This window comes from Crotalus tigris, unplaced genomic scaffold (genome assembly GCF_016545835.1).
Source record: "Crotalus tigris isolate CLP2741 ecotype Arizona unplaced genomic scaffold, ASM1654583v1 scf7180000018941.1685476, whole genome shotgun sequence".
NCBI classification, from domain to species: domain Eukaryota; kingdom Metazoa; phylum Chordata; class Lepidosauria; order Squamata; family Viperidae; genus Crotalus; species Crotalus tigris.
This window is the reverse complement of record NW_024097285.1, coordinates 1,629,729-1,655,230: the sequence shown is the minus strand read 5'-3', so window position 1 is coordinate 1,655,230 and position 25,502 is coordinate 1,629,729. Positions and strand designations below refer to the sequence as shown.

The 25,502-nt window shown below is 38.1% G+C and overlaps 1 long non-coding RNA gene across 1 annotated transcript; it reads left to right on the top strand.

The window, feature by feature from the left end:
* Positions 1-11,619: 11,619 nt before the first annotated feature.
* Positions 11,620-25,292, top strand: LOC120314529. Its single transcript, XR_005558468.1, has 3 exons — positions 11,620-11,893; positions 20,721-21,155; positions 23,777-25,292. It is a non-coding gene; the product is annotated as an uncharacterized LOC120314529 (long non-coding RNA).
* Positions 25,293-25,502: the final 210 nt, after the last annotated feature.

The window sequence follows — 25,502 nt, the reverse complement described above, 5'->3', positions numbered from 1 at the left end:
AATTCAGAAGGATCTTGACTAACTTGAACATTGGGCGCTATCTAACAAAATAAAATTCAATGGTGAAAAAAGTAAGTTTCTACATTTAAGCAAGAAAAACCAAATGCATAGATACAGTACTTCACTCAATATTAGTAACTGTGAGAGGGATCTCAGAGTCCTAGTGGACAATCACTTAAATATGAGCCAGCAGTGTGCTGCAGCTGCCAAAAAAGCCAACACAGTGCTAGGCTGCATTAATAGAGGGATAGAATCAAGATCACGTGAAGTGTTAATACCACTTTATAATGCCTTAGTAAGGCAACACTTGGAATACTGCATCCAGTTTTGGTCACCACGATGTAAAAAAGATGTACAGAGAAAGAGTACAGTAAAGAGCAAAAAAGATGATCAGGGGACTGGAGGCTAAAACATATAAAGAACGGTTGCTGGAATTGGATATGTCTAGTTTAATGAAGAGAAGGACTATGGGTGACTTGATAGCAGTGTTCCAATATCTTAGGGGTTGCCACAAAGAAGAGGGAGTCAAGCTATTCTCCAAAGCACCTGAAGACAGGACAACAAGCAATGGATGGAAACTAATCAAAGAGAGAAGCAACCTAGAATTAAGGAGAAATTTCCTGACGATATCATCATCATCATTATTGTTGTTGTTATTAATAATAATAATAATAATAATAATAATAATAATAATAATAATAATTGCACAAGTCAGCCTGGATTTGGCATTTTTGTCTACCTATTGAGTCCTTACCAAGGACCTGGGATAAGCAGATCTGGATGTTTGATGGTGTTACAGATTTGTCACAGGATGGAAGCTGTTCCTAGTAAGGCTGCCTTTTGCAATTGACTGATGGTGAATTTTTCAAGGCCAATGGTGTTCAAGTAGTGCTCCAGTTGTTTTGGGATTGCACCCAAGGCGCCTATTACTATTGACACTATACTTGCCTGCCTTTGCCATTGTCATTCTATTTCTGTTTGTAGGTCTTTGTATTTTGTTATCTTCTCCAGTTCTTTCTTTTCTATTCTTCTGTCTCCAGGCACTGCCACGTCCACTATCCAGACTTTTTTTGTCTTTCTTATCTTTCTGATGGAAAGATATAAACTGTTCAAGAAACAGACCCAATAAAAGAGGCGGTGGAGTTGCATTATATGTAAGAAATCACTACATCTCTACAGAAATGCCTAAAATCAAGGATGAAAGCCTCCTTGAGTGCATGTGGGTTAATATAAAAAGAAAAAATGACATAGGCCATACTACAGGCCACCCAACCAAGCAGAAGTAATAGATAAAACTTTCTGGTAGTCAGCTAATGTGTGCAGAAAACACACCACACTAGTAAGGGGGGACTTTAACCTGACATCAATCAGGAGACAAACTCTGCATCAAGTGGGAGATCAAACAGGTTCCTAATGAGCCTAGCTGACAATTTTGTCAAAAGTTAGAGGAGGGAACTAGAGGGTCAGCCATACTGGACCTAATTCTTACTAACAGAGAAGAAATGATAGAGGGGGTTGAAGTTGTAGGAGCTTTGAGCAGAATGACCATGTTATATTAGAATTCCTAGTTTAACGAAGAGAAGGATGAGGGGGGACATGATAGCAGTGTTCCAATATCTCAGGGGCTGCCACAAAGAAGAGGGAGTCAAGCTATTCTCCAAAGCGCCTGAAGGCAGGACAAGAAGCAACAGGTGGAAACTAACCAAAGAGAGAAACAACCTAGAACTAAGGAGAAACTTCCTGACAGTTAGAACAATTAACCAGTGGAACAACCTGCCTCCAGAAGCAGTGAATGCTCCAACACTGGAAGTTTTTAAGAAGAAACTGGACAGCCATTTGTCCAAAATGGTATAGGGTTTCCTGCCTGAGCAGGAGGTTGGACTAGATGACCTCCAAGGTCCCTTCCAACATTATTATTATCGATCATCGCACAGTCAGCCAGATGTTCAGACTGGATTTGGCATTTTGTCTACCTATCGAGTCCTTACCCAGGACCTGGGATAGGCAGATGTGGATGTTTGATGGTATTACAGGTATCGTCGCAGGATGGAAGCAGTTCCTAATAAGGCCGCCTTTTGCAATTGACTAATAGCGAATTTGTCAATGCCAATGGTGTTCAAGTGGTGCTCCAGTTGTTTTGGGATTGCACCCAAGGAGCCTATGACTATTGGTACTACCCTTGCTTGCTTTTGCCACAGTCTTTCTATTTCTATTTGTAGGTCTTTGTATTTTGTTATCTTCTCCAGTTCTTTCTCTTCTATTCTGCTGTCTCCAGGCACTGCCACGTCCACTATCCAGACTTTTTTGTCTTTCTTATCGACAATTGTTAAGTCTGGGGTGTTATGTTGCAGGTGCTTGTCTGTTTGAATTCTGAAGTCCCAGAGCAGTTTAATTTTATCATTTTCTATGACTTTCTCTATTTTATGATCCCACCAGTTTTTGCTTACAGGCAAATGATATTTTTTGCAGATCTTCCAATGCACCATTGTTGCTACTTTGTCATGCCGCTGCTTGTAATCAGTCTGTGCAATCTTCTTGCAACAGCTTACCAAGTGGTCCACTGTTTCTTCAGCTTCTTTGCATAGGCGGCACTTACTGTCTGTTGCTGTCTTCTCAATTTTGACTTTGTATGCATTTGTCCTTAAGGCTTGGTCTTGTGCAGCCAGAATTAGTCCCTCGGTCTCTTTCTTCAATTTTCCTGCTCTTAGCCATTGCCAGGTTTTATTATTATCTGCTTTCCCAGCTATTTTTTTCATGTATTGGCCATGTAGTGCTTTGTCTTCCCATGCCTCTATTCTGTTCTTCATTTGGTCTTTCTTGTAGGCCAGTTTGGTCTCTCCAGTAGTTAGTAAGCCTTCCTGATATACTAATTTCAGTGCATCTTCATCATTGTTCTTCAGATATTCTTCCAAAGCCATTTTTTCTTCTTCAACCATCTGATGTACTTGTAGCATTCCACGCCCACCTATTTGCCTTGGTAGATAAAGTCTATCAATGTCACTGCGTGGATGAAGGGCATGATTCATTGTCATTATTTTTCTGGTCTGCCTATCCATTGCTTTTAGTTCTGCTTGAGTCCAGTCCACTATTCCAGCTGTGTACCTAATGACTGGGATTGCCCAGGTGTTGATTGCCTTTATGGTATTTCCTCCATTGAGTTTGGATTTTAAGATCTTCTTCACTCTCTTGATGTATTCACCTCTAATCTTTTTCTTGACTTCAGTGTGCTTGATGTTGTCAGCTTGAAGGATACCCAAGTATTTGTAGTATTCTTCCTCATCCAGACTCTTAATGTTATTTTCGTGGGGCATCTTGATTCCTTCAGTTTTCACTATTTTTCCTTGTTTGATAGTAAGTGTGGCACATTTGTCCAAGCCAAACTCCATTACAATATCTTGGCTATATATACGGACAGTGTTGAGCAGCGATTCTATTTCAGATGATGTTTTTCCATACAGCTTCAGATCATCCATATAAAGGAGGTGGGATAGTCTAGCAGATGTTTTTGATGTTTGATACCATGTCCTGAGTTATTAGTATTGTTGACAGAGGAAACAGTGCAATAACAAATAGTAATGGTGATAATGAATCTCCTTGAAATATTCCTCTCTTGATATTAACCTCTCCCAGCCTCTCACCATTGATCTGCAACTGTGTCTTCCATTGTGCCATCGATCTTTGCACAAATTTTCTGATGTTTCTACTGACTCCTGTTATTTCTAGGCACTTGATTATCCATCATGTGGCAGAGAGTCAAATGCCTTTTTGTAGTCAATCCATGCCACATTCAGGTTGGTCTTCCTTCTCTTGCAGTTTTCCAAGATCATTTTGTCTATTAGGAGTTGATCTTTTGTTCCTCTGCTATTGGGGCGGTTTCCTTTCTGCTCAGGTGGAAAGAGATTGTTTTCAACTAGATGCTGTTGTACTGCATCAGCTACCACACCAGTTAGTAATTTGAAAGTTGTTGGTAAGCAGGTAATTGGCCTGTAGTTACCTGGTGTTGCCCCTCTTGTTGGATTTTTCATTATTAGGTAGGTTTTCCCAGTTGTTAGCCACTTTTCAATTTCTCCTCCTTGTAGTATATTGTTGAATTGCTTGGCAATGAGTGGGTGTATAACAGTTAGATGTTTCAACCAAAACCCATGCAGTTCATCTTCACCTGGTGCTGACCAATTTTTGATTTTCTTTGCTCTTTTTTCTACCATTTTTGTTGTTATTACTAGTTCTTTCATTTCAACTTCTGTTTTATTTGCATCCACCTCTTTTAACCAAGCTGCATCCTTGTTGTATTTCTTTGGGTTATCCCATATCTGCTTCCAGAACTGCACTGTTTCTTCCTTGTCAGGTACTGACTGATTCCTTGCAGTTTCTCCATTGATGGATTGGTAGAAACGTTTCTGATTGGATTGAAATTGGAGGTTCTGCCTATAGTTTGCAATTCGAGCTTCATATCTACTGATTTTCCTGGCTATAGCTGTTATTTGTTGCTTTATTATTTCCAGTGCTTCCTTGATCTTCCTTGTTTCTAAGTGGTATTTCTTGATTAGGTATTCTTTGGTCTTCTTGTTCTTCAGCTTCTTTTCTTTCATCTGTTCTAGCTTGCTTGCATGTGATCTTAACTTGCTGATCTTATTTTCTAGTCTAACCTTCCATTTTTCTGGTGCACTGTTTGTTTGTTTTTCTTTTTTGTTGATTTTACATCCCAGGTATTCTGTTATAACTGCAGCTGTGCTGTACATTAATTGGTTTGTTTCTTGCAGTGAATTGGTGCTTATACTTGCTATTGCAGTATTTGCATCTTTTAATGCTTGTGCTAGCTGTTTCTTTGGAACAAGCTTCAATGCAGGCAGCCTTATTCTGTTGTTTTTGTGCTGTTCTAGATGCTCAATTATTCTTTGTTTCAATTCTTTTATTTCTTTAGTTAGAGGGTTTTGTTCTTCCTGAGGAAGAGGTGCCTGGTTTTTATTATTATTATTATTATTATTATTATTATTATTATTATTATTAAGGTTTTACACATATGAAAGAAAAATCAAATGCAAAGGTATAGAATAGGTGGAACGTAGCTCAATAGCAGTAACTGTGAGAGGAATCTTGGAATCCTAGTGGACAATCACTTAAATATGAGCCAGCAGTATGCTCCAGCCACAAAAAAACCTAATGCAGTCCTTGGCTGCATTAACAGAGGGAGAGAATCAAGTTCACACGAAGTTAGTATCACTTTATAACGCCTTGGTAAGACCACACTTTGAATATTGCATCCAGTTTTGGTTACCACAATATAAAAAAGATGTTGAGACTCTGGAAAGAGTGCAGAGAAGAGCAACAAAGATGATTGGGGGCTGGAGGATAAAACATATGAAGAACGGTTGCAGGAATTAGATATGTCTAGTCTAGTGAAAAGAAGGACTGGGAGTACCATGGTAAGAGTGTTTCAATATTTGAGAAGTTGCCACACAGAAGAGGGGAGTCAACCTATCCTGCAGTCACCTGAAGACAGAACAAGAAGCAGTGGATGGAAACTAATCAAGGAGAGCAGCAACCTAGAACTAAAGAGAAATTTCTGATAGTGAGAACAATTAATCAGTAGAACAGCTTGCTTCTAGAAGTTGTGGGTGCTCCATCACTGGAAGTTTTTATGAAGAGATTGGACAGTTGTTTGTCTGAAATGATTATAGGGTCTCCTGCTTGGGTAGAGGTTGGACTGGAGACACTTCGGCATCCCTACCAACTCCATTATTATGTTCTGTTACTCAGGATCTTCTGCCATGGTTAGGGGATTGGACTAGAAGACCTCCAAGGTCCCTTCCAACCTTATTATTCTATCTTCTATCTGCGGAAGCTTTGTGTTGCCAAGATTCCCTTCCACTGCTTCTTCAGGTGTATTTTCCACCACAATGTCTGGCAAATAATGTTGATGTTGAGGAATTTTAACAGGTCTTGGGGTATTCTCAAGGGTGATAGGACCTCACTTTAAAAAACACTGCTTTAGCTGATCATGCTCTTAAGTGGGAGTCTATTTGATTTTTAAATTCTTAAATTAGAAAAAATGAGTATAAGATATTAATAAACTATAATTTTAATACTTATTTTATAAATTGAGTATGATTAAGGCACATTATCAAAAGTCTGATGGTTTAGCATAAGGCACATATACATACACTTACTTTAAATATTTCATTTCTATAATGATATCTCTAGAACATATAGTATTCACACTGACTGAGCTATAATAATAATACAATAATACAAATAAAAGTACTTCACTCCAGGTTTGTAACAAAGAACATTTAGCAGATGTTAATTATCCTGACATTGTAGATGCAGGATTAGAAATTGGTTCAAACAGTGTCTTATCTTAATTCTACATATGTACCATGTAGAATTTATAGTACAACCCATCAACATCAACATAGTACAAAATCAACTATCAAGGCCTATTAGCGTATGGTAATTGTTTAGCACTTGAAGAAGTGACCCTGAAGTCTTTGTTTTGACCCAGTTTCACAAATGGGGGACAGGAATGACCCTCACACAATATAACCAGTGGAGGATCTCAAAAATGTATCTGCCTGTTATGTGAAACCACAGCCTTGCTTACTCAGGCATGTTCACTTAGAAAATATGAAGGATCATTCAAGCATCATGTCAGGGTTAAAGGATACTTTATAAAGCCTATAAAACCTCAGGCTCAGCACCATGTTTTTCACTAATATATTAAAATATTCTCTGTACTAGTGCAAGCATTATTCAGCAACCCTGTATGATTACATATTGTAAAAGCTATTATTTTATGTATAAAATAAATATATATACTATATATATTTTATATATACACTTATCTGGAAGATCTCAAATGTATTTGTTAACATAGCACATCTGCTATTATGGTGCATGTTAAAAAAAGATTGTACACAAGCATTGTTTCATACGCAAGCAAACTGTTGTAATACTAAAATGCCATCAGTATTTATTTTGAAGCTGTGTGGATTTAGTTTATACTGATGACATACTATATTGTATTTTTAAGTAGAATCCTGGTAACCTTTAAACTACAACACTTAAAGGAAATGGCCAAGGTGAGATGTAAGCGACATGCAAGTCTATTTTCTCCTCTTTCCTTTAAGGCCAACAATGTATAATAATTTTTATTTGAAAAAAGATGTAAGTTTTGTTTCAAATTATAACTAAGCTCTGAAGATACTAAAGTTGCATAATAGTTTTGCAAAATTCAGCTAAGATAACATACATGAATATGCAATTATTTTGTCAAATTCAAATTATTAAGATTGGTTTTTATCCTATTTTAAGCACCTTGTACCATCAAAATAATTGAGAATTTAGGTGAAATATCTTATGAATGGCTTAACCTGTGTATATTCCTTGTATGCCTTGGGGTTTAAATATGCCCCCCCTGTTGTTTAATTTGTACATTAACCCTCTTTTGGTTAATATAATTAAATTAAATATTATTAAATTAGAGCACCACCCTTTGAAATTAGACAACAGGCATATGTAGTACAGCAATGTAGTACTCCTATCACTAACATTCATTGGACTGAAAAAAGCCCTAAGTTCCCTAACCAATTATTGTTCTGGTAGTTATGATCAGTTGAATTTCTAAAATAAAGTTCCTAATTGTCACAAAGTGGTTTCAAATGCATACCTGGCAACTACATATCCAGATTAAGAACAGATAAAAATCTTCAAAAATGACTATTATTTATGGTGCAAACTGAATTTGAAGCAACTCTGGGCAAGTAAACAAAGCTAAACCCATTGTATATCAAAATTATGTCCTTCACAATGCACAAAAACAGCAATTAGAGAAAAAAAGCTAAATTTTAAATTACAAACTGAATAAGGAAGAACGTAGCAGAATTATTGATAATCACTAATAAAACATTTAAAACTAAATGTTGTTTGTCCATCGATTTCGATGAAGACCTTGACATCTTGTGGGTTATGGGCCATCAACGACGTGTACGTAGGTGGCTAATAAGACCGATGTTAGGACGGAATGTTCTGCCACATACTGAACAAAGAAATGTAGACACTGTTACTTCAACATTTACAGCTCTGGCTTTGCGGAGTGCTCGCTTCTCTTGTGCCAAGATTATCCTTCTGTGTTCATATGTCTGGCAACCCTGGTACACCCAGGTGCGCCATGTCAGTCGATCATGAGCCAGAAGTTCCCAAGAGATGGTGTTAATATCCAGGGACTTAAGAGAGGCTTTCAACGTGTCTTTGTATCGCTTCTTTTGTCCCCCATGCGATCGCTTTCCTTGAGACAGCTCACCATAGGAGAGCTGTTTAGGGATGCGATAATCTGGCATCCTTACAACATGGCCTGCCCATCGCATCTGGGCTTTCATCAACAGAGTGTAAACTGATAATAGGCCTGCTCTGGAGCGGACATCTGAGTCTGGTATCTTATCCTGCCACTGGATCCTCAGAATTCTTCGAAGGCAAGTCATGTGGAAGTAATTCAGTTGCCTAACGTGCCTTCTGTACACTGTCCAGGTCTCACTAGCATACAACAGGGTAGTTAGCACTGCTTCCTGGTAAACTTTAAGCTTGTTAGCAAGACTTATTCCAGGGTGGTCCCACACGTTAGTCCGCAATCTGTGAAATGCAGAACTTGCCTTGGCAATTCTACAGTTGACCTCGATGTCAATTGTCACTGCACGGGAAAGGGTACTACCAAGATATGTAAATTTGTACACTGCTCGCAGCTTTTGTCCCTTTACTGTGATGGTAGGCTCTTGATATTGGGTTTTTGGAACTGGCTGGTACATCACTTCAGTTTTCTTCGTGTTGAAGGAGAGGCCAAAGTTGTCACAAGCGGCTGCAAATTTGTCCATGCTGGCTTGCTGCATTTCCTGCTCCGATCCTGCATTAAGGGCACAGTCATCAGCAAGGAGGAGATCTCGTAGCACAGTCTCCTTTACCTTGGTGACAGCCTGAAGTCTTCGCAGGTTGAACAGTTTCCCATCAGTTCTGTACCTCAGATTAACTCCCACTGAGCTGTTCTGAAAGGCGTCTGACAGCATGGCTGAGAACATCATGCTGAACAGGGTTGGTGCCAGCACGCAGCCTTGCTTAATGCCATTAGTAACAGGGAAGGCCTCTGAGGCTCCACCATTACTCAGAACATGAGCCGCCATGCCATCATGGAACTGTCATACCATCAGAATAAACCTGTCAGGGCACCCAAACTTCGACATAATGCACCATAATCCTTCACAACTAACTGTGTCAAAAGCCTTGGTGAGATCCACGAAGGTGATGTATAGTTCACAATTCTGCTCCTGACATTTCTCCTGGAGCTGTCGAGCTGCAAATATCATGTCACTGTGCCATGCTCTTTGCGGAAACCACACTGTGTCTCAGGTAGTATATCCTGTTCCAGATGGTCAATCAGGTGATTTAGCAACACTCGTGCAAAGATCTTGCCTGCAACGGAGAGAAGTGATATTCCTCTATAATTATCACAGACTTGTCGATTTCCTTTCCTCTTGTAGAGGTGCATGATGGACGCGTCTTTCAGTTCCTAAGGAATGGAACCTTGTTTCCAGAAAGATCAAAACAACTGGGTAAGTTTTTCAACAAGCACAGCACTGCCAGCCTTATAGACTTCCGCTGGGATTGTGTCAGATCCTGGTGCCTTACCACTGGAACATTGACTGATGGCCTGTGAGGTTTCAGCCTCTGATGGTAGGGCATCCAGGCTATAGTTGATATCTACCTGGGGTATCCTGTCAATCACCTCATTATTGATGGTGGATGGGCGGTTCAGCACAGAGTGGAAATGCTCGGCCCAACGCTGTAAAATCAGGGTCTTCTCAGTGATAAGAGTTGCACCACTCGAATCCAGTAAAGGAGAGCTTCCTAAGGGCTGAGGTCCATACAGGGATCTAAGGGCTTCATAGAATCATTTGGCATCATTTCTATCAGCAAATTTCTGGATTTCATCTGCTTTGGCACTCAGCCAGGAGTCCTGCATCTTGCGGAGCTTGCTCTGTACAATCCTGCGAGTATTTATAAAAGCATTTTTCTTTGCAGTTGACAATGGGTCGTTCTGATGAGCGCGATAGAGATGGTGTTTTTCGGCAAGCAAGGCCTTAATCTCTTCATCGTTTTCATCAAACCAGTCCTGCTGCTTCCTATATGAGGGTCCAAGAACCTTAAGTGCAGAAGAGTGCAAGATGTCCCGGAAACATTCCCAGTCCTTCTCAGCATTTTCCTGCATTTGCAGCTCCAGGAATTGATTGTCAAGATCTTTTACTAATGAAGCTACTATGTCGGAGTTTTCCAGTGTACTGACGTTGATCTTTTTCATCACAACTCTGTTTCCCTGTGGACGATTCTTTGGCTTGATGTGAATATTTAACTTGGAAATGATGAGTCTATGGTCAGTCCAGCAGTCAGCACTCAGCATAGCCTTAATTACTCTTACATCTTGCATGTCTTTCCTCCGCACAATGACATAATCAATGAGATGCCAGTGCCTGGAGCGTGGGTGCATCCAGGACATCTTTTTACAAGTAGGTAGGCGAAAGATGATATTAGTAATGACCAGATCATGAGCAGCACATGTCTTCAATAGCAACAGGCCATTGCTATTACACGTGCCAATTCCATTTTTACCAATAACGCCATCCCAGGTAGAGTGATCGGACCCCACTCTCACGTTGAAATTGCCAAGTAAAATCAGCCTATCGGTGCGCTTCACAGATGAAAGTAGGGCATCAAGATCTTCATAAAACTTGTCCTTTACTTCATCTGGATTTGTCATTGTGGGTGCATAGGCACTGATCAGTGTGGCTTGTTTTCTACTTAGTAATGGGAGATGCAGTGTCCTGAGTCAATCATTCACACCCTTAGGAAGACTGGCAAGTTGGCGAACAAGATGGTTCTTAACCGCTAAGCCAACTCCAGACTCACGACATTGGTCACTGCTACGTCCACACCAAAAGAATGTGTAGCTGCCTCCTGTTTCTGTGGGCTGACCTTCATTGGCTAGACGAGTTTCACACAGGGCCGCAATGTCAATGTTAAATCTTGCAAGCTCTCTGTTACCAGAACTGTTCTTCTTTCTGGGCGATCTGCTAATGGATTGTCTTGAAACATTCCATGTACCAATAATAAGTGGTAACACCTTGTGTTTCGTCTTAAATTTTGTATTTCGACCGCATGAGATGGGATCCCCTCCAAGTGCGGTAGGCTGGACAGGGTTTGAAAGAAGCAACAATGTTTAGAGCACATTTTCTAGCCCCTTCTTCATACTACGGAGGTGAGCAGTGTGATCCTAAAGAGGGCTGCTCAGTCGCTCAGATAGACACCGAATCCAGCTGTTGCTTCATTAGACCTGAGCCGCCTGTGTGCAGGTCCACGTCCACAGCTCCCAGTGATTCCACACCTGCTGCTTCTTTGCTCGCCTATCGCCACAGGACTTTGAGATTTGTCGGAGTTAGGGAAAGTCAAGATGTCAAGACTTGCGCGTGGATTGGATTTAAGTGAGGGAGAGGTGCGCATAGTCAGCCTCACTCTATCTTCCCAGATTCCATCTTATTCCAATGGCAGGACAAAAGTCGAGACAATTGGAGATGGGCTGGGTGCAGTGGTTGACCAGGGAATCTTTCGTGTCTTGCCACGCTCTCAGTATACCACGTCGCTTGCAGAAACTGCCTTCATGACCGTTGGTTCTATTTTAATAGATCTCATCTGCTCACTCCGCCAGAGTCTGTCTTCACATGCTCGGGATAGACAAATCACTTGCTCACCGAGTGTCGAAGACACAATGGCTACTCTCTACCTGGTTTCGCCAGTCTGTTGAAGCTGTTGCCCGGGGTGTGGCCGCTGCGCATGTTAAAGCTACTAGGAGCCATAGGTGAGAGCTGAATGTCAGGTGGGGACCAAAGATGTACGAGCTGCCCTAAAAAGGCACGACATGCCCTACACCAGAGGTACTACCCCTCCCTGAACACCCCATACACCCCTAAAACTAAATACAGGTCTATTGAAAGTAATAATCAGAAATATTCAGTAAGAATTTGGTTTGATTACTAGAAAGGCATTTCGCCTTCATTGATATTTCTTATGGTATGATGGAATTACTAGAATTGCAATATGTCCTACATGGGGCTATTCTTGAAAAGTATTTGAAAGCTATAGTTAGCACAAACTGCAGCACTACAGAGAGTCCTAGGGCCCCAAGAATGGCCCATGTAACACCTCTGTTGCATCAATTGCCCTAATTGCCGGTTTGCTTCTGGGTCCAATTCAAGATATTGGTTACATATGTACTAAGCCCTAGAACTTTACAAGAGAGTGGGAAAAATCTAAATAACATTTACATTGCATGGTTGCAGTATAGTGGCAGACTTACAGTATCAATATACAATAATTTATTTCTTCAGGAAGCTACTACTAGCACAAGTAGGTTCATCAATAAACTTTAAACCAGAAGCAACTTTTAAATAATGACTGAAGAGTATGATAAGTATTTTTCTGATGCTCTTTTTGAAATTGGAAAAAGTTTTCAATGCAAGCTTCACTTATATCTAATTACATTTTCCATCAAGGAAAACTAACAAACTAACATTTCGAGTCTCTCTAATACTGCAGTATCAGCCATCAAAGTTCTCCAGATTAATTAGAAATATTTGCCAGTTAAGGAAATAATCCAGTTCTGAACTCAATTACATGAATATATATGCCATTTTATAGAATTCATACAAAACATAGAAATGAAAGGACATCAAAGAAATATATAAACTAAATTTAGAAAAAGACAAAATTACTATTAACATAATATGTTAATTTTGTGATGTCTACCCTTCTTACATACAAACTGTGTACTTCTATATGGAAATAGATGTACATTGGCATAATGAACCATGTAGAAGAAATAAAAATTCTTCTCAACAGAGTATTCAAAATCAGTCTTACATGTTAGCTAAATGTAACATGAAATTCATTGTTAAAAGATTTTTCCAATCTTCTTTTTTTTCTTTTTTTTTGTAAAAATTTTTATTTTCAATTTTATAATACATAACAATCTTACAAATACTTCAGATAAAAAATAAAACAAATTGATACACACCACATTCGGTCTTGCCCGCCCATTTTCCCCCAAACCGCATCCCACTTCAAACCAACTTACTTCTTTCCTTCTTTTTCTTCACTCACCCCCTCTCCTCCTTCACCTCCATCTTCCTACTTACTTCTCACCTTCTTCTTCTCCCTCTTGATGCAGTCCAGGGGAAATGCCCGAGCAGTTTCTCTCTCAAAATTAAAACATTAATATTACATACAATAAGACTATTTCTACTTTATCTGAACTACTTAAACTTCAACCCATCCCCCACCCCCCTCCCCCCACCCCCCTCTCCCCCGACTTCCCAGAGCAAAATACAGGATTATGCAAACATATTAAACATAATCTATTTAAGTTTACTAATTATACAATGAACAAAATCATAAAACCCTTAACTCTCTTCAAACTTTAACATCATAAGTTTATAAACAAAATCATTACTCATAGAATAAGTGAAACTTTGTAGTTCCATATTTCTTCTGAACATATTCTATCCATCTTCTCCATACGTTAAAATATCTCTCTTGTGAATGGTCCTTTAAATAAGCAGAAATTTTAGCAATTTCTGCAAAATTAGAAACCTTAAATACCCATTCTTCTAAAGAAGGCAGAGTATCCTTCTTCCAATATTGACCCACCAGTAATCTTGCTGCTGTTATTAAATTCAACATTAAAATAGTTTCTTTAACATTAAAGTCCACAAAAATTCCCAAAAGAAACAGTTGGGGGTAAACTTAATCTTCCTTTTAAAAACCTTTTGAATGTTCCACCAAATCATAATCCAGAAGGCTTTAATAACTTTACAAGTCCACCAAACATGAAAATAGGTTGCATCCAAGCAACCACATCTCCAACATTTAGGTTGCAGGTTTGGGTACATACAGGACAGCTTTTTAGGATCCAGATGCCATCTATAAAACATTTTGTAAAAATTTTCCCTCAAATTCTGGGCCTGCGTAAATTTAACATTTCTAGTCCAAATTACCTCCCATAAGTCCAACGAGATTGGTTCTTGAATATTCTGGGCCCATTTAATCATACAATCTTTAACTCACTCTGTTTCTGAATCCAATTTTATTAACTCATTATAAATTCTTTTAATATGGGCACATTTCTGATCCTTGATCTGAATTACCAAGTTTTCATCTACTAAAGTAATTCCCACTTTCTTATCCAAAGTCCATCTCTGCACGATTTGCAAATATTAAAACCACCATTGTAACATGTTTTCTTGCCTTAACACATCAGAAGACTTTAATTGCCAATCAGTGCCCGACCAAATAAGTAACTCTTTATACGAAATGTTGTCAAAATTCACCCCCTTAGAAACCCCCTGGATTGCTTGTCCAGGGATCCCCCAAATAGGTATTTTATAAGTTAACTTATAATAATATTTTTTCCAAACTCGAAGTAAAGCATATCTTAAAATATGTGACTTAAAGACCAAATCTACTTTCTTATCAAAAATTAAATATGCATGCCAACCATATACTAAATCCCACCCTTCAAGAACAAGAATATCTCTATTTAATAATAATAATAGTAGTAAAGTTGGAAGGGACCTTGGAGGTCATCTAGTCCAACCCCCTGCTCGGGCAGGAAACCCTAAACCATTTCGGACAAATGGCTGTCCAGTCTCTTCTTAAAAACTTCCAGTGTTGGAGCATTTACTGCTTCTGGAGGCAGGTTGTTCCACTGATTAATTGTTCTAACTGTCAGGAAGTTTCTCCTTAGTTCTAGGTTGCTTCTCTCCTTGATTAGTTTCCACCGTTGCTTCTTGTCCTGCCTTCAGGTGCTTTGGAAAATAGCTTAATTCCCTCTTCTTTATGGCAGCCCCTGAGATATTGGAATACTGCTATCATGTCCCCCCTTGTCCTTCTCTTCATTAAACTAGACATACCCAATTCTAGCAACCGTTCCTTATATGTTTCAGCTTCCAGTCCCCTAATCATCTTTGTTGCTCTTCTCTGTACTTTTCCTAGAGTCTCAACATCTTTTTTACATCGTGGTGACCAAAACTGGATGCAGTATTCCAAGTGTGGCCTTACCAAGGCATTGAAGAGTGGTATTAATACTTCACGTGATCGTGATTCTATCCCTCTGTTAATGCAGCCTAGCACTGTGTTGGCCTTTTTGGCAGCTGCAGCACATTGCTGGCTCATATTTAAGTGATTGTCTACTAGGACTCCGAGGTCCCTCTCACAGTTACTACTATTGAGCATGGGGCCACCTATGCTGTACTTGTGCATTTGGTTTTTCTTGCCTAAATGTAGAACCTTGCTTTTTTCACCATTGAATTTCATTTTGTTAGTTAGTGCACAGTGTTCAAGTCTGTCCAGATCCTTCTGTATCTGAAGCCTGTCTTCTGGAGTGTTGGCTATTCCTGCCAGCTTGGTGTCATCTGCAAATTTGATGAGTTCCCCATCTATCCCTTCATCCAAATCGTTGATGAAGATGTTGAAGAGTACTGGGCCAGAACAGAGCCCTGGGGCACCCCACTACACACTTCCCTCCATATAGATGCAGTTCCATTGAGGACCACTCGCTGAGTACGGCCGGTCAGCCAGCTACGGATCCATCTGGTGGTGGTTCTGTCTACCCCACATTTTTCTATCTTGTCAAGTAGTAGGTTGTGATCTACTTTATCAAATGCCTTACTGAAGTCTTACTAATTTGTTAAATTAAGCCAGTCACTTACTAAAGTTAAAGTGGCCGCATCATAATATAATTTCAGATTTGGTGCTTTAAGTCCACCTCTTTCTCGAGCATCTTGTAAAATCTTAAACTTTACCCTTGATTTCTTCCCGCCCCAAATAAATTTATTAATACCCTTCTGCCACTCATCCAAATTAGCATCCTTCTTTAAAATTGGTATCATCTGAAACAAAAAAAGAAACTTTGGTAGAACATTCATCTTCACTACTGAAATTCTCCCCAATAACGATAGTTATAGCTTTTGTCAATCATTTAAATCCTTTTGAACTTTAACCCATAAGCGTTCATAATTATTCTTATACAATTTTCCATTAGATCTTGTAATATAAACTCCTAAATACTTAACCTTATTAACTATTTCATAACCGGTTGTTTCAGCTATAAAATCTTTTCCCTTCCTAGACATATTTTTCAATAATATTTTAGTTTTATTCTTATTTACCTTAAAACCAGAGACCTGTCCATACTGTGCTAAAATTTCAACCAACTCTTTGACCGAATCTGTTGGATGGGATAATGTCACAACCAAATCATCAGCAAAAGCTCTCAGCCTATAATCAATCTTACTTATTTTTATTCCTTTTAATCTAGATGAGTCTCGAATTTTAATAAATAAAATCTCCATTGTTAATACAAATAGCAAGGGGGATAAAGGACAACCCTGTCTTGTACCTTTTCCTATTTTAAATACGTCTGTTAATCCCCCATTAACTATAATTTGTGCCGATTGTTGTTGATAAATGGCCTTGAGAGCAGACAAGAATTTATCTCCAAAATTCATTTCCTCTACAACTTTTAATAGAAAATTCCAATCTAATTGATCAAAAGCTTTCTCAGCATCTATAAATATTAAAGCAGCAGGGATTTGGTTGTTCTTATCCAAATACTCTATTAAATTAACAATTTGTCTTACATTGTTTTTCATATATCTCCCCATTATAAATCCAGATTGGTCAGTATGAATCAATTGTTTCAAAACCTGCATTAATCTATTTGCCAGTATCTTTGCAAAAATCTTATGATCTGTATTTAAAAGAGATATAGACCTATAATTTCTAGGTTGGGACAGATCCTGGTCATCCTTTGGAATTAATGATATGAAGGCCGTTCTCCAAGATGGAGGTAATTCTGCTCCAGATAAAATATCATTAAAAAGTACCTTTAATGGTTCTATCATTTCTTCAGATAACAACTTGTAATAAATTGCTGTTAACCCATCAGTACCTGGAGTCTTACCAACCTTCAATTGTTTAATTGCAAAAATAATCTCTTCAGAAGTAATTAAACCATTAATCCCATCACATTGATCACTCGTAAGTCTAGGAAAATGTGCTAAATATTTTTCTATATCTGAAGTTTGTATACTTTCACTAGCATATAATTTAGAATAAAAATTTAAAAAAGACTTTTTAATCAAATTTTGTTGGTAGACTTCTTTACCTTTATAAATTATTTTATCTATAATCCTCAATTTCTGTTTCTTATGTAATTGATAAGCCAACCATCTACCAGGTTTATTTGCATTACAAAATGTATTATGTCTCACATACCTCAAATTAGTTGCCATTTGATCTGCTAATAACATGTTAAATTGCTCCTTCAACAAAGTAATAGAAACTTTTAACTTATTGTCCATTGGATTTGATATTAAAATCTTTTCCTTACATTTAATCTCATCTTCAAGATCTTTACGTTTCTGGGTCTGTTTACATCTGTGAGCATTGTTCATAGAAATCAAAACCCCTCTCATATATGCTTTACAAGAATCCCATACCATTGGCATCGAAGTACCCTTATTCATATTCCAAGCAAAAAATTCCTTTACATCGCTGTATATTCTCTTCATATCTAAATAAATTCTCATTCAACCTCCAAGACCTTCTAGTTCTTTCTTCCAATGAAATTTCCAACCATACCGGACTGTGGTCTGAAATTATTCTAGGAAATATCTTGATATTCTTCACCCTAGAAAGGAAATCACTAGTAACCAAGAAAAAATCAATTCTAGAATAAGATTGGTGTCTATCCAGAAAAAAAGTAAAGTCTTTTTCCTCAGTATTCCGTTCTCTCCAAATATCTCTAAGTTCCAAATCATCCTTTAAATTAAAAAAAACTTTAGGAAGTCTTGCATGGTTAGAAACTTTAAAAGGACCCTTCTTATCTTTACTTGAATCTAAAACACCATTCCAATCTCCCATCATAATAACTGACTTATAATCCAAAGAAGTTAATTTCTGATGAATCAACTTATAAAAATATTTTTGTTGTTGATTGGAGCATATAAACCAACAAGAAGAGTTCTTTTATCATTTATTAGTAAATCAATAATAACATATCTTCCTTGTAAGTCAAAATCAATTAACTTCGGTGAAAGCTCCTTTCTCACATAGATAACTCCTCCTCCTTTTTTCTACAAAGCAGGAGCTATAAAATGTATCCCCAGCCGGGGATTAAACAAATATTTTTGATCTTTAGAGCAGTACTGCAGGCCACTTTAGCTGACTGTGTTCAGCAGGTCAGCGGTTCAAATCTCACCGGCTCAAGGTTGACTCAGCCTTCCATCCTTCCGAGGTAGGTAAAATGAGGACCCAGATTGTTGGGGGCAATGTAAATATATATATATATATATATATATATATATATATATATATATATATATACATACATTGCTTACTGGTGTACACCGCTTAGAGAGTGCTTGCACTTAAAGCGGTATATAAGTCTCATAAATAAATAAATAAATAAATTTCTGTGTTGTTTCAAATAATGAAAGATTTTCTTTCTCTTCTGTGGTGAGTTAAGCCCATTAACATTCCAGGTTAGAAGCTTTGCCATCCTTGGCAGGATGAAGCCTTTGGAACAAAGCCTCTAGATTTACAGTCGATGATCTCTTTGGCCTTGCTCCTCCCACCGGCTCCGAAATAGACTGTGGTAAACTTCTATCATCTGCCTTTTGTTGTTGCTGCTGTTGTTGTTGTTGTTGTCTTTCTCTACGTTTATAAGCAGCACCTGTAATTCTCTGTTCCCTTGGGTCTTTTGTTATTTGCAAATTCTGTTGCATAACTTCAACCAACAATTCTTCTCCCAAAGATGGCATTGAACCTACAGACAACTGTGCTTCTGCCTTGCTCTCATCTTTCTTTGATCTTGGAGATGGTGGTGGACTTGCTTTTAAAATAGTAACATAAAAATCTCTTGCTTTTGAAACTGTATTAAGACGGCATCGTGTACCAGCATAAGTCACCATTATCCACACAGGTATGTCCCATCTAAATTGAATTTGTCGCTTCTTAAGTTCTTCAGCCAAAAAAGCAAAGTCTTTTCTTTTTCTAAGAATTTTAGAAGGTATTTCCTTTAAAACTATCACATCCTGAGCTGCAATCTGAAATCTTTGTTTATAAAAGGCCTGTATAATTTCATTACGAAGTGATTTTCTCGCAAAATAGACCACCACATCTCTTGGTAATTTCCTCTGTTTTGCAACCCACGAATTAACGCTAAAAATCTTTTCTATATCTTTCAACATTTCTTCGGGATCAATTTCCAAAATAGAGGCCAGTTCTGCTGCAATTTCTTCTCTCAAATTCTCCTTAATATTTTCCTTCAGGCCCCTTATTCTCAAAGCATACTCCATTTCTCTGTATTGTGACATTATAATTTCATTCTGTGTGAATCCACATTTTCTTCTATTTTTTTCAACTCTATCTTGTAATATTTCAGCATTACCGACCACTTCATCCACCCTATCGTCAATCTTTTCCACAAGGCCAGCAAGCCCTTGGAATGCCAAAACAATACACACACACACACACACACACACACACACACACACACACACACACACATATACACATTAAAAATAAAAGTAAAAATATGACTCTTGGGAATATCCATACTATTAAAACAATGATCACCAAGAGAATGCTTTAAGAGAATAAATTTACATACACACACAGGTAAAAAAAGGATATATGCAGTGTTATCTTCATTTTAGATGTCAAAAGGGTCTCTCTCTCCCTCCTTCTCTATCTGCCCTTGATCTGCCACTCCTCTTCCCCCACTCTCTCTCTCCCTCTCTCTCTCTTTCTCTCTCTTTCTTTCTTCCCCCCCCTCCTATCTGTTGCTCACCTGGCAAGCTTCAAGCTGTTGTCCAACAACCTCCGGGGTAGGCAACCTCATCTCTTTTATGACTCATGGACTTCAACTCCCAGAATTCCTGAGTCAGCCTAGCTGGGCTAGCTAGCTCTCTCCTGCCCTTCCTGCTTCCTGCTTCCTGCAGAGACGCAGCAAAGGGGGGGAGCTCCGCCCAGTAAGCTTTTCAGCTCCTCGGAGAACACTGTGAGTGTGTTCTCTTTTACACACACACACACAAAACACACACACACACACACAGAGAGAGAGAGACAGAGAGAGAGAGAGAGAGAGAGAGAAGCAGGGAAGTGCAATTGCCTCTCTCTGTCTCTGTCTCTCTCTGCAAAGGCAGAGGAGGCTGGGAGCCACAGGGGAAGGCTCAAAGAGCCGCATGCGGCTCCGGAGCCGCAGGTTGCCGACCTGTGGGTTAGGTCCTTATTCTTCTACTGTTGTCCTGCTTACTGGGCTACTTCCCTGTACTTTCCTGACCTTGTTCTAACCACAAAAGTCCTCACTACCATTCCTATGCGTGTCATTGCAAAAGTTGCACCCTTACATAGGGCTCAATTTCCCTTTTCTCCTATATTCTTGTTCAATGTTCCATTTTTCTTAAGAATTTGTGCTGACCACAAACAGTCATCTTTTCCTATGGAAAGTCAACAGCAAGCGAAAGCCAAGTGCCAGTTAGCAAGTTCAAATCTAAAATATGCTTAATTAATTAAATCACTCATAAAATAGGTATTAAATATATTTTTCCTTTCACACCCTACAGTGCTGGATCTGGCCTGAAGTAGAAGCTTGAGTTTTCAGAAGTCTCAACCAGCTGCCATTGCCCAGGCCTCTATGTCAACCCTAGCATCACTGCTGCCACTGAGGAATGCTGCCTAACTTCCCAAGCCTGCCTATCTTCCTCCTGATCCAGACCACCCTGCACAGTGGCTCTCAGGTGCAGCACCAGACCTGGGCCTCCAGTAGAGGCCTAGAGCTTTCAGGAGTCTCATTCAGCTGCCACCACCGCAGGCCTCTTACATCAACTGTTGCACCAGTGCTGCCCTTCAGAAATGCCACCTCATGCCCTTCTTCAAGGTGCACAAGCCTTGGAGAACAGCACAAGTGCCCCCAATGTTCCTCCAGATCTGCTGTTCATCATTTACCTTTAGGCATTTTTCTCCTGCTGTTAAGAGGACCGCCAGAACGGGCTCCAAAGGTAAGCGGCACACATATCTTGTTTACATGTTCTGTCAATTTCAGACCCAAGCTTGACCATAAAATTTGTCAACTGCCTCCTTTTCTGCATCAGTGGTTAAAGCATAAATTTGGAAAAGCTTCATAGGAGACAGAGCTGCTAGTGGATTAATTGCTAAATATATTGTGACATTCCACTACAATATGGCAAGGATGGGAAGATCAGATTCTCCACTCCACAGGAAAATGTACTATAGCACCTATCAGACTGGCAGAAAATTGCAACAGGTCTCAGGTATGATGGGAAATGAACAGACTTAGAAATACTCCACAACCCATTTTTCCATTCTACCTGTGAAACATATGCAGAAGCCTGATATCAGGCAGACAGGCCAGAAAAATCTCTAGCTGAATGCTGTCCTACTGATATACTTCTCTCTATATGAACAAGGTTGCTAATGTTTAAGTATATAATGATGATTTTTAAAGGATGCATGCAGCTACTAAATGGTAGATTTTGCTCTCTCTCTCTCTCTCTCTCTCTCTCTCTCTCTCTCTCTCTCTCTCTCTGCGTCTGTATCTGTCTGTCTTTAGGTCAGTCTTGACTCCTGGCAATTACTTAGACAAGTCCATGCAGTTTTTTTGGCAACAGTGTCTAAAGTGGTTTGCTACTGCTTTCTTCCTAATGCTGAGAAAGTGTGTCCGGCCAGAGTTACCCAGCAGGCTTTGTATCTAAGGCAGGGCTAAAACTCATAGTTTCCTTGTTTCTATTTGTGTGCTTTTCACCCCTTCACCAAACTGGTTCTTTACTGAATGTAACGTTCCTAATTTCCATTTAAAAATTTATATAAATGTTCTTTTATACAACTATTCTATAGAACTAGAACTAAGGAGAAATTTCCTGACAATGAGAACAATCAACCAATGGAATGGCTTCCCTTCAAAAGTTGAGGGTGCTCCAACAATGGAGACTTTTAAGAAGAGCCTGGATAGCCACTTGTCTGGAATAGTAAAGGTTCTGCTTAAGCAGGGGGCTGGTCTAGAAGCTCTCCAAGGTCCCTTCCAATTCTGGTGTTCTATGTTCTATGATCTTCTTAAAATTATGAATCTCTTGCATTTGTTCACATACACATTTACAATCTATCTCAAACAAATTTTTGCTAAGAATAACTTCCTATATTTTAATTGGGTGACTATGTTTTCATACTTGAAAAGCAGAATAAGAAATTCTGAGATATTTAACCTATAATTTATGTCTATGTTTTCAAGACTGTTCCAGATCCAAAACTTTACAGAGTTCTTGAACATGACTAAAAACACTTGGGTATGAGACATAATATAAAAAAGAAGAAAGCAACATAAAACACAACAAATAAATTTTGGAGGAAAATATTTTAAAGGAATGTGAGCAGAATTTTATTGTCCACAATAAAGTCAGAATTTAAAAATCTAAATCATAATTTTAATCCACTAAATATGTAGATATATATTTCTCCTTTTCTTTATAGTAACCCACAGTCCTTGAAAAGATATTCTGAAGGGTTCCTAAATGATCTTGATCAGTTTTTGCAAATAAATGGTAAAGAAAATATCCCCATTCTGCTAAGGGAAGCAATTCAATGAGCAGATATTGTCGTAATAACTAATATGTTATAAATAATAATACAATAATGATATAGATAATATATCTAAAATGTATCATTGTTAGAAGAAAATCTCTCAAATTTATCAAAGCAATTTCACAGTATATTATTCTTTATTGCATTTTAAAATGTAAAAAAAATGTTCATGATATTCAGGCAAGCTAGGCATTCACAATCAAAGAAAATCAAATTCATAATGTATCATTTTAGTAAATACTCATTTGTAAATTAGTATGTGACCAAATATAAGACATTTATAATTTGGGGGAAGAAAATGTATATACATTCATAAGATTATATATTCAACAATATGCTCAATTTTCTGTTTTAGGAATCAGAAACGTATGCACATTTAAGTGCATTTCTACCTCCTGAGTGTTGAGCACCACAAGGTCTTTAATTGCTTGGCTATTTAAACTCTTCGTCACTGAAATATAAATATGAAGAGTTCTGTAATTGTACTGCCCCCTGCCGCTGACTTTATTTTAGGACAATAATGTTTTCCTGGAAAAACAGTTTTTATCATCTAACATAAGAAATTCAAATGTTCAATACTTCTCTCACTTGGCAGAATTTATATTTCACTTATCACTGTTTGCTTACTGAGTGAGAAATGTATTACCATTTTCCTGAAGGAAAAGGGGGATATAAATCTAAAAAATAATGTTTAACAGTATGAACATCCTAATTAGGGTATCCAAGGTTGTATGTTTTGGAAGAAAAATATTTATTAAATATGTTTCACAATATAAGTGCTTCGTTTTTATACATACTCATTGTATCCACAGATCTGTTGCTAAAAAGCATAATTAAAAAATAAAGAATTCCTTTTCATATATTTACAACAGTACAACATATCATTGGGCTTAATGTCATTACAGGAGACCTCTTTAGACAGCTATATTATATCACCTTAATTGTAAAACTAGAAATAACATTTCACTTCTCTCCTTCCCCTGACCAAACCATTCCATGGTCATCTTTGCTGCTAAATTTCTAGGATATTGGAGCCAATAGCAAAAGTTGGACTTTGCAGAAGAATAGGAAGAGAATTGACTCCTTTAAAGTTTGAAGAAGAGTCGTGAAAATACCATGGACAATCAAGAAAAAAATGGATTATTGAACAGATCAATCCAGAATTGAGCAAGCAAAATTATCCTACTTCAGACATATTATGCAAAAACCTATTTTCTTGAAGAAAGCTCTGATGCTGGCATTGGTGGAAGAACAGAGGAGAAGAAGACTAACAGAAGCAAGCTGAATGGACTCAGTTACAGTCGCAATGAGTGCCCAGCTGGAAGACCTGAAGGACCATGGACAGATCATCATGGAGAAAATCTGAGAGTCAGCCACAATGTGATGGCACATAATCAATCAATGGAGTCAGAAATATCTACTAACAAAATAAATAAACTGAATGACATTTTATCGTAGAAACAGATTTGCATCATCCACCCCTTTCCAAGAATCTTTTAGAGCAGAGATGGGGAAATGACTTGTGGACTTTGACTCCCAGAATTCCTGAGCTAGCATGAGAGTTGAAGTCCACAAGTCATAAAAGGGACATAATTCGCCACTCCTTATTTAGAGGGAACTCCAGTTACAAGGTCCAATCCTAGCTCAATGCTTTGTGTTTGCAGAATACTAGATTCAATTACTAACTGGTAGCATAAGAACAACGGATTGATATAGCAGATAAGACCTAGAAAATGAGGCAATACATGTTTTATTGCTGCTATAAACTGAGAATTTCCTTTTTAGGAAATTTCTTTCTTATCTTCACCCCCATGATATGCAGCATGAGATAATTAAATCGGCTTAATCAGCAAGACTATTGTAAATCCATTCTGAAGCAATTTATTGACAATACTAGGCACAAACATTTCTTTGCATAAAATATTCTTCAATACATTATTAATATTAACTAAACTAAGCTATAAAACAGAGAGAGAAATAATCCTCTGCATCCAAACTTATTTTTTTAATTTTGCATCCAAATTATTCAGTTACACAAACATTTATTGTTATTATTATGGCAGCCTCTGCCACTTTATAAGAAAGAATACAGATTTTTTTTATTCTTCCCCAGCTATATTAATGCAGTCAACAATTCTGAATTGTCTTCTAGGGATAAGCCACATAACTTTGTAAATTTTGGGGCCATTTGGACACTTGAATCATGATCAGCTAGAATTACCTTGAGTATATCATCAGCATAGCAATGGTTGTCCACCACTCCCACAAAGCATCCACAAAGATTTGCTATATTAACAATAAATAGCTATTGGTAATTTGCATATATTAATGCATTTAAGCATGTGAACATTTCAAATTGCCCTTAGTGTAACACTGAAGCCACACTTTTTAAAGCTGCAAAAATGCAGCTGGCAACACAATGCCAGACCCATTTTAAACTATACAGGTGATAACAGTACTAAAGCAGAGCTTGTCAAGCATGAGGTTCATCCCAGCCGACTCTCTATTATACTTACAATTGAAAGGCCTACTGTGGAAAAACCAGCTCTGCATGCAACATATTCATTACATATACAACGGTACTTAAAAGTTCAATATTTCTGCATAAACTGATAGTAAGTACCCAGAATTACTGTTCTTTATATAGGGAGGACCTCATTTATTCACATATATCACACACACACACACACACACACACACACACACACACACACACACCTATTGCTTCCCACTGATTGAAACAATTAGAT